This window comes from Diceros bicornis, chromosome 33 (assembly GCF_020826845.1).
Source record: "Diceros bicornis minor isolate mBicDic1 chromosome 33, mDicBic1.mat.cur, whole genome shotgun sequence".
Classification (NCBI taxonomy): domain Eukaryota; kingdom Metazoa; phylum Chordata; class Mammalia; order Perissodactyla; family Rhinocerotidae; genus Diceros; species Diceros bicornis.
The window spans coordinates 28,867,115-28,877,895 of NC_080772.1; the positions used below are offsets into that span (position 1 = coordinate 28,867,115).

At 42.7% G+C, this 10,781-nt stretch overlaps 1 pseudogene; it reads right to left on the reverse strand.

Moving 5' to 3' along the window:
• Positions 1 to 2,896: 2,896 nt before the first annotated feature.
• On the reverse strand, positions 2,897 to 7,106 carry LOC131396638 (uncharacterized; annotated as a pseudogene).
• Positions 7,107 to 10,781: the final 3,675 nt, after the last annotated feature.

Genomic DNA, 10,781 nt, shown 5'->3' on the forward strand with positions numbered 1-10,781 from the left:
AATTGAAAACCATGTATGAAAGCCATGACCTCCCTAGAAATTTACAAAGAAGCTCTCATATTATGCATCAGGAAGGCAGAAGGCAGAGAAAGGTGAAGATCAGGCCCAGAGATTAATAATCAGACTATTCCAGAGAACTCCAGAGAAGGTTAAATGTGAACCAAGGCAGATCTGTTATACCAAGGCCAGGGCCTTGGTTGGGAATAAACAGGACTGTAACAGTTGTGATGGGGACATCTCAGTGAACGCTTATGAAAATTTTGAACTCACAGACTTTTCTGAACCCTTTGAGCATGCAAAAATGGCACATCTCTTCTTCTTAAGAATTAATACTCCACACTTACTTGGAAAAAATGTAGATGCCTTATCGAGCAAAACATCTGCCTCCCCTTTTCTCCTTCCATTAGGCCTATAGCTAGAGTTAAGTCATGGCATAAATTAGTTGGATGTGTGCTGGGTCTAATAAGGAAAAAAAACTGGAATATATCCCCCTAAAGTGATAAGACATAGCCAACACATATTAGCATGAGCCAGGAGAGAATGTATGGGACTAGATCTTCAGGATACTTAATCTAAGGGACTGGAACATAAAATTGGATCAAGGAGCACTTATTCATTTGGGAGCATTTTTCCAAGACATAGATTTAAATACTCCAGCAATGACCCCATGAGATGTTGGGCACTCACTACTAGCATGGCTTCTAGGGGCAGGGAAAAGGCAATGGCCCATGATAATTGAAATTAAAATGCAAGAATTGCATGGCAGACTGTGGAAAATAGGATTAAAAGGCTCAGCAATGTGAACATGCTGGAGTGAATAAACCATGTAGGGCAGGAATACTCACCATGGAGGGCACAGAGGATATGCCATTACCAAGACCTTCAGGAATGCACTAGCAAGAGAGGCACCAGCAGTACTGAAAGTTTGATTAGTGGCTCCCCTCTGTAAAGATGGAAGACAGTAGGAGGGACTCACTATAGCAATGACAATGATAGGTCCCTGAAACCATAGAGGCCAGGCAGCTGATTTTAAAGACTAGACAATAGGAGGATGCAATTATCATAATGAGCTGCAGGGTCAGAGTGACAGCCTAGGGTGCTTGACCCACAGAGTCATAGAGATTGTTAGTAGAACATAGCATCCCTGGGAGCAAACTACATGGGCAGCTGACAAAGGGACTATTCAGCTTGTACCATCAGAAGAAACCAAGGATAGGTGGCAGGATGCGGGCACTCATTCCAGTAAAGGTCACAGTCCTTTCCCCAGTTTTCAGACTCCAGCCAGTTTTCAGATCACATCTCATAGTCTTAAGAGGAGAGCAGGTCCACAAGAGGAAGGACTGTACAACACTATGACAATCATACACAATAATGATTCTCCTAGTCCTTCCTCAAAGGGAAATATGGTCATTTTCTCAGGGTATTTCACATTGGAGAATGGGAAATATCCAAACATTTTGAGTATCATTGTTGGATACAGGGACTGAGATAAAATTGACATTTGAAATACAGTGCTTTTGTTAGAGTAGGGCACATGCATGCCAATAAATCAATTCTAGGCTTACTGTATGCATGTCTATTGAGTCTTGTCCCTGAATGTTTAATTGAGATTGGCATACTTAGTAGTTAAGTAGTTAGTACAACCAGTACATTGAGTCTTTGGCCTTTGGAGTAAGGGAAAGCATAGTGAATGTATTGGTCAGGGTTCTCCAGAGAAACAGAACCAACAAGTTATATCTAGATATCAACGTTGATATAGGTATAGATATATAGATATAGCCATCTAGAGCCCTTTGTCTTCCTATCTGCACTGCTTTGCAAGATTAGAGGTCTTGGTCCCCCTGTTATTCAGGGTTCTCCAGAGGAACAGAACCAACATAGAAAGAGATTTATTATAAGGAACTGGTGATGTGATTATGGAGGCTGGTGAGTACAAAATCTGCAGTGTAGGCCAGAGGCTGGAGACCCAGGAGAAATGAGGGTGCAGTTCCAATCCCAAGACCAACAGACAGAGACCCAAGAGATGTGCAGATGGAGTCTGAGGCAGTCTGTTGAAGAATTCCCTAGTCCTAGAGAAGGCTGGTCTTTTTGTTCTATTCAAGCCTTCGGTTGATTGGATAAGCCCCTCCATTTTATGCAGTGTAATCTGTTTACTCAAAGATCACTGATTTACACATTAATCTCATCCAAAAACATCCTCCAAGTTGACACATAAAATTAACCATCACAAATCCACCCCTTGTCAACTGGGCACTCATACTCATTTCCTTAAATCATACTTAATCTCCAAATAAAGATGATAACAAGGTCATACTTTCACCTAATATGATCAGCTGTCCTGTGTACAATAGGGATTGCACTAATACTTTCCCCCAAAGAGGATCAAAATCCTTGGATGATGTTACTCTTCTCCTCCATATCTCATAGCTTAAATACTATAATGTAAAGTTAAAAATACCTAAATATTATGATATTAAGTCAGTACATCTTGCATTACATGATAAAGGGATAAGAGAAGAAGAAAAAAAGTTCTATTAATATATATGTTAATATTTTATATATTATAATATTAATATATATTGATATACTGATATATTAATATGTAAAATTGATATATTATATAATATTATTATATATAAAGCAATTATTTGTATATAAAGTAAATATCTTTCTTCTATATATATCTTTTATATATATAGCCTTTTTTTCTATTCACACACACAAATATATTCATAACAAAATACACATGACCATTACAGTCCTCATTTCTGTAATCGGTCACGTGGGCATAGCTAGTATTATAACTAACTTCTTCCACTACCCATTCTGTATTCTCTCCCTTCAGCAAGCACCCCAGCTGTTTGTGGTTCTTTACATGGTAGGGTAACCCAAGCCATCATTCCTGAAGGGTCTGGGCCATTAGTAGTCCTGCCTGAATTGGATGTTGTAGTTTACCATTGACTTTAATTTCAGGGTATGGTAATACTAAGAGAGATGCTAGGGGATCTCCTGTATTGCAGACATACTCTTTCTTACCTCCATTGTGGAGTAGTAGTCCAATTTCCCCTTGGTAGTCAGAATCAATCATGCCAGTCAGCACAGTAACTCTCTGCTTTGCTTGTTGATCCAGAGGCACAAGAAGTCCAAAATTACCAGGTGGCAGTCTTAACTTTCTTTTTGGTGGAATCATTGCTATGTCTCCTGATAGAAGCATCTGTCTCTTTAGAACTAAGAACTCTAAGCCAGCAGAATATAAGGTTGTGGGGACAGAAAGCAAAAATTTTGCTAGTGGGTTACTAGAGGTAATAATGAGTGGTGCCCCTTCCATTTCCACCACTTGATTCCTGGACCTGTAAATCCTGACTACGGGGGAAACAGCACCATATATAATGATGCTAATTGAGAACATATGTAGCCTCCTGGAGGACCTTGGCCCAGCCTTGCAAGGTATTGCCTCCTAGATGGTGCTATAACTCATTGTGAGTCTTCAACATGTCATTCCACCGTTGTATCAAGCCAGCTGCTTCAGCATGGTGAGGAACACAGTAAGCACAGTGAATTCCATGTGTATGGGTCCATTTCCACATGCCGTTTGCTGTGAAGTGAGTTCCTTGACTAGAAGCAATGCTGTGTGGAATAATATGATGGTGGATAAGGCATTCTTCAAGCCCATGGATGGTTTTGGCAGAAACATTGAATGCAGGGAAGGTAAATCTATATCCAGAGTAAATGTCTATTCCAGTAAGAACAAAATACTGCCATTCTACGATGGAGGTAGTTTAATGGATGGTCTAACGTAATCAGCCTGTGGAATGGTGCCATATCAGGGACTCAGTGTGGGTCTCCGATGCTGGAATATTGGGGACTCAGCAGTGGCTATAGCCAATTCATCCTTGGTGAATAAAAGTCCACGTTGCTGAGCTCATGCATAACCTCCATCCCTGCCCACTTTGTTCCATTAGGTGCTGATAGGGGTAGCTGGGCAAAGAAACTCACTGGTATCCACAGAATGAGTTATCCTATCCACTTGACTATTAAAATCATCCTCTGCCAACATCACCCTTTCTTGAGCATTAACATGAAAAACAAATATTTTCATGTTTTTCACCCATTCGTGGATGTCTACCCGAGTACCTCTTCCCCAGACCTTCTTGTCATCAATTTTCTAATCATATTCCTTCCAAGTCCCTGATCATCCTGTCAAAACATTGGCCAGAGCTCACGAATTTGCATATAATCATACATCTGGCCATTTCTTCTACCAAGCAAAATGAACAACTAGTTGCCCTGCTCAAAGTGTAGTGCCCACTGGGAAAATTTGTTTTCACTAGTGTCCTACAGGGATGTCCTAGAAAAGTTCTCTAGTGCTGAAGCTATCCACTTCTGGGTAGTGCTGGCATATCATGCAGAATCATCAGTTCTCTGTTTTTGTCAACTGACCATAGGAACTCCCCTTGAGGACATTCATGCAGGCTGGAAGAGAGAAGGCAGTGTGGCAGGGGTGGGAACAAGGACATTTTTTGGAGGCCACTTCTTTATGTAACTTACTTGTGCCTTCAGGGCCTACGTGGCCCCAGTCTCGTATACACCACTTCCACTTGATAATGGAGTGCTGCTGTGCATTCATTGGTGGGTCAGATAACACCCAGTTCATGATGGCAGCTCAGGTCTCACAGTCATTTGATGGCCTATAGTTAAGCATTCAGTCTCTGTGTAGGCCCAGTTGCAGGCCAAAAGCTGTTTCTCAAAAGGAGAGTAGTTATCTATAGAAGATGACAGGGCTTCGCTCCTAAATCCTAAAGGCCTGCACTGAGATTTACATGTAAGGGCCTGCCAAAGCTCCAAATAGCATTCCTATTTGCACTGACACTTTAAGCAACATTGGATGTGCTGGACCATAGGGCCCAAGTGGCAGAGCTGCTTGCACAGCAGCCTGGACCTGATGCCGAGCCTTCTCTTGTCTGGTTACCACTTGAAACTTGCAGATTTTCAGGTCACTCAGTAAATGATCTGGAGTGACATACCTAAACGAAGAATACGTTGCTTCCAAAATTTCAAAAGGCCCACTATTGTGTCACTCTTTTGGTTGTAGGAGTGGCCAGGTGCGACACTTATCTCGTGTCTTAGAAACAATATTGAAATCCCACACCACTGGACCCCCAGAAATTTCACTGAGAAATGAGGCCCATGAATATCTGTCAGATTTGTTTTCCACCTACCTGGCACATAAATATCTTACCAATAAGTCTAGAATAGTTACTATTTCTTGCTCACTGGATACAATCAGCATAATGTCATCAATTTACTGGAACAGGGGGATATCTTGTGGAAGACAAAGGCAATCGAGATTCTTTTTTTTTTAATTTAATTTTATTTATTTTTTCCCCCAAAGCCCCGGTAGATAGTTGTATGTCATAGCTGCACCTCCTTCCAGCTGCTGTATGTGGGGCACGGCCTCAGCATGACCGGAGAAGCAGTGCATTGGTGTGCGTCCAGGATCCGAAACCGGGCCACCAGCAGCGGAGCACCCGCCCTCAACCGCCAAGCCACGGGGCTGGCCCCAATCGAGATTCTTATGAACTAAATTATGACATAGGGCTGTATAGTTGATATACCCCTGAGGTAGAATGGTGAGACTGTATTGCTGGCCTTATGAGCTGAAAGCAAACTTTTTCTGGTGGTCTTTATTAACAGATGTGGAGAAAAAGCATTTGCCAGATCAAGAGCTGCATACAAGGAACCAGGGGATGGGTTAATTTGCTCAACGTATGAAACCACATCTGGGAGAGTAGCTACAATTTGAGCTTATGATAACCCACTGGTCAAATTTACAATAATCCACTGTCGTTCTCCAAGATCCATCTGTCTTCTGCACAGGACAGATAGGTGAGTTGAGTGGAGATGTGATGGGAATCACCATCCCTTCATCTTTCAAGTCCATGATGGTGGCACTAATCTCTGAAATCCATCCAGGAATGAGGTATAGTTTTTGATTTACTATTTTTCTAGGTAGAGGCAGTTCTAGTGACTTTCTAGAATGTGGCTTTTCCAATCATAACAGCCCTTACTTTACGGGTCAGGGAACTAATGAGGTGATTTTACCAGTTGCTGAGTATATCTATCCCGATTATGCATTCTGGAATTGGAGAAATAACCACAGGATGGGTTCAAGAACCCACTAAGCCCACTTTGAGATGGACTGAGCTAAAACTCTCTTTAAAGGACTCAGTTTCAGAAAGCCACCTTGTTTAAGGGTTACCCAAATGCTGGCTTAGCTCTTCTAGCCCATCGTGCATAAATTCTGACAAGCCATATATGTTCCAGAACTTCTACTTGGTTTGACCAAGGATTTATTAGACTTGCATTGTAGTTTAATTTTTCCTCTGTCCAATCCTTTATCTTATCTCCCTTTCACAGATAGTGACTTCTAGTAAATAGCCTATATGCCAAACTGTCCTAGTATCTGCTTCCGGAAAACTCAACCTGTGACAGATCCTAAAGGACAGGATATTAGAAGCAGAAAATGCACAATGCACACAATGAAAGTCAAACGTTTAACAGATTGAGTGATTGCCAAATATATTTGTTTTGTAAAATTTCATTGAGGAAGTCAGCCTATAGTTTGGTCTTTGATTAGGCCAAGAAAAAGGAAACAGAAATTTCAGATGAGACAATGGAATGAACAAATCGGGGCATCAGGAAATTGATATATATATAGAACAGAGTTTTTCAACCACAAAACTATTGATATCTGGAACTAGATAATTTTGGGGACGTGTGTTTTGGGGGCTGTTCTGTGCATTTTAAGATGTTTGGCAGCATCCTAGACCTCTACTCCCCAGATGCTAGTAGCACCCCTCCCCTAGTAATGACAATCAAAAATGTCTCCATCATTGCCAAATATCCCTCAGCTAGGAAATCCCACATAGTTGAAAAAAAACTGGTGTAGGTAAAGAACCCTATGTGATTTAGAAAGCTATCAGAAGTATTCCCTAATAGAGGCTGGCCTATTGTGTTGTAGTGTTTGGGTTCAGCACTCTCTGTTTCAACGGCCTGTGTTCCCGAGTTCAGATCCCAGGCACGGACCTATACCGCTCATCATCCATGCAGTGGTGGTGACCCATATACAAGGTACAGGAAGATTGGCACAGATGTTAGCTCAGGGTTAAGCTTCCTCAAGCAAAAAAAGAAAAAATAGAGGAAGATTGGCAATAGATTTTAGTTCAGGGCAAATCTTCCTCAGCTAAAAAAAAAATAAGTAATAAAAAAAAAGGAATTCCCCAATAAAGGCATTTGATATTCTCCTTTCAAGGATAAAATGAAAACAGTTCCAATTTGGGGTAATAATTATAATTTTATATTATGATTATATAATAGGGTTTTAAAATGTAAAGGTAGGTCAGGGTGGGATGGGAAGAATTAATAGAGAGGCAGACTCTACAGGTTTGGTGTCTATCATTCATTTTGGGAAATTATCAGTCATTATTGCTTCAAATATTTCTTCTGTGCCTTTCTTTCATTCTTCTCCTCCTGGTGTCCCATTACAGATATCTTACAGATTTTGTAATTGTCCAACAGTTCTGGGATACTCTGTTCTGCCTTTTTTTTTTTTTTCTATTTGCATTTGAGTTTTGGAAGTTTCTATTGACATCTCTTCAGGCTCACTAGTTATTTCCTCTGTCGTCTCTGGTCTATGGATGAGCCCATCAAAGGCATTCTTCATTGCTCTTACAGTGTTTTTGATTTCTAGCATTTCCTTTCTTAGAGTTTCCATATCTCCACTTATGCTACCCTTCTATTCTTGCACTTTGTCCACTTTTTCTATTAGATCCCTTAGTGTATTAATCATAGTTGTTTTAAATTCCCAGTTTGATAATCCCAACCTTTCTACTATATCTGAGTCTGATTCTGATGCTTGCTCTGTCTCTTCAAACTGTACTCTTTGTCTATTAATATGCCTTGTAATGTTTGGTTGAAAGCAGGATGTGATGTCCTGGGTAAAAGGATCTGAGGTAAGTTGGCATTTAATGTGAGCTTTTATGTTTATCTGACTCAGGGCCAGAGTCAGATAAACTGTATTTACTATGTGTTGTAGCCATAGGTGTCTGGGGATAAAATTTCTTCCAGTATTCTTGTTTTTGTCTTCTCTGTTGTGTCTGGGTTTCCCTAGAGATTGCTTCTTAAATAAAGTCTGAGACTTTCAGTTCTTTTGCCTGTAATCTCCTGTTATTTTGTGGGAGCTCTATTGATGTGGTTCTAAGGTATAGGGGAAGGAAGAGAAGCACTCTATATTCCTATGATTTGGACTCAGTCTTTTAGTGAGCCTGTGCCCCTGGGCTGTGACTATTCATGAGTGTTTCTCAGGCTATTTCCCTACCCCCTTTAGGTGATACAAGAAGGCTAGAGAGAACTGGAGTTGTATATTTCCTTTCTCTCAGGTCGGTTAAGCTCTGGTTAAACTCAGCCCAGCTAGACTCTGGTAAAACAGTTTCTCATGAAAACAGGCATTCTTAAGAAGAACAGAATCCTCTGGATGTATTTTTAAATGGCCACTTTTCCCTTTCCCTTATCAGAAGCCTCAGGGTTTTTTCTTCAGTCTTCACTGTGAAAACCTGGTAAGGTTCTGGGAGACAAACAATTCAAAAGTTTTGAGATCCCTTTAAGACGGGGTCCCTCTGGGTTTTTTATCTCTCAAATTTGTCCACAGTGAACCTCCAGCAATTTGTCAATTACAGTTTAGGTTTTTCTACCCCAGCACTGGTTCCCTTGATCTGCTCCTGGGCTCTGCCCTGGTAAGTTGGTTCTAAGTTGGTAAGATTCTCAGTATCCACTTGTCTGTCTCTCCAATTTTGGAGACAACGGTTTGTTTTGTGACCTTGATTCTCCAATGTATCTAAGAAAAGGTGTTAATTTTCAGTTTGGTCAGCGTTTAGATTGCTGTGAGGTTGGGAGTGATGACTTCCAAGCCTGATTTTGCAGGATTTTTGGAGATCAAATCAGTGGATTTGTGTTTGAGGCTGTTCTTACAATGGCTGGTGTCATAGTAATGGGTTGATTAGATAAAATTAATACTTTTCTGCTCCTTCAAAAAGTGTCAATGATTACCTATAATGATAGTTGCTTTTATAGATTCTAAAAAGTTATTTGTGAGGGAGGAAGTCAAGATGGCGGCATAGGCAGACTCTGAACTCACCTCCTCCTGTGGACACAGCCAATTTACAACTACTCCTGGAAAAATTACACCTGAGACAGAACTGAAAACTGGATAAGAGGAACTCCTGCAACAACGGACAACCCTAAGTGAGGTAGAAGAGGCAGAAACTCCCTTCTGGAGAGGAAAAATGCCGCCTTCACAAGCCGCAGCGCCTCATGGCCGCCCGGGAGCAGCTCACAGGTACGCAGCCTCCCTGGAGGAGCGGGGCCCTGAGCCGGGGAGCGCCCCCACTGTGGGCATTTTGTGGACCCAGCACAATCGAGACAGGTGGCATAATATCTGACTTTGCCTGCTACTAAAATATTGGGGAGCACCCCCAGAAAAGCTGGTTCACAAAGAAATTAAAACTGGCTCTTAAAGGGCCCACGCGCAAACTGACCCATTTCAGAAAGCAACCTAAAATCACCAGAAAGAAAGGTGCACAGTGCTTTGGTGAAAAGAGGCCCTGAGTGCATCTCGGTGAGAGGTGAGACCTCTCCAGGGACTGGGACATTGGCAGTGCCCATTGTTGTGGCCTGGTGTGAGCCTGCTGACACAGACGCCCTTGGAGTTCTCCCTGGGGCCTGCTAGCCCAGGGTCTGCCCCACCTGCTACAGCACCAATTTAATCCAGCTCAGCCAGGGCAGGCAGCCCACCCTAGAGACTGGCCCCACCCAACAACAAGCCCTCAGGCAACTTGTGGGCCTGCATAGATTGGTGACTGGATTCTCTGCAGCCTGGCAACTGAGCCCACTTCAGTGGGGCAGGGCATACACAAGGAGTGGGTGGAGAGTGTGGAGTGGTTGTGGAGTGTGTGGGGCTCCCACCGTGGAGAGACTGGGTCCACTTGGGAAGGTTGGGGCGCGCACACGGGGCAGGATTGTGTTGACCGTGTGTGTGTACCTGTGGGCGGCAGGGCTTGTCAGCTGCAGAAGACTTGTGCTTCTCAAAGACCCACATAGGGGGTTTGCCCCACCTTTCAAAGCCTGAAACAATTGGGTGCTCCCATGCCTGAGGCCAGACCCACCCAGCTGCAATCCTCAGAGAGCTGACAAGAGACCTAAAGTCTGGAGGCTTATAGCAATTGTAAGCCCCTGAGCCTAATAACCTGCCATGCTGGGGGCCTACTCACTTAAAAGAAATACTGCAACACAAATGTGGTATTAGAACTTGCAGCCAACTGTGCTGAGGCTCCCCACACCTGATAAAGAGACTGAAGGGCCCACAACAACTACAAGCAGCTGAGCATTACAACAGCTTGCCAGGAGCATAACTCGACCTCCCTGGGCACCTACAGGGAGAGCAAACAGGCTACAAAAGAAGGACACACGTAGCCCACATAGGGGTCACCTCTGGAACATTGAGAACTGAGGGAAGCACACGGCAGGCCTCCTAACCCATCCCTTGCATAAGGTCACCTATCCAAGAGCAGGAGACGTAGCTGACCTACCTAATACATAGACATAAGCACAGGGAAAGAGGCAAAATGAGGAGGCAAAGGAATACATTCCAAGTAAGGGAACAGGACAAAACCCCAGAAAAGGAACTAAGTGAAACAGAAATGAGCAACCCACCTGACAGAGAGTTC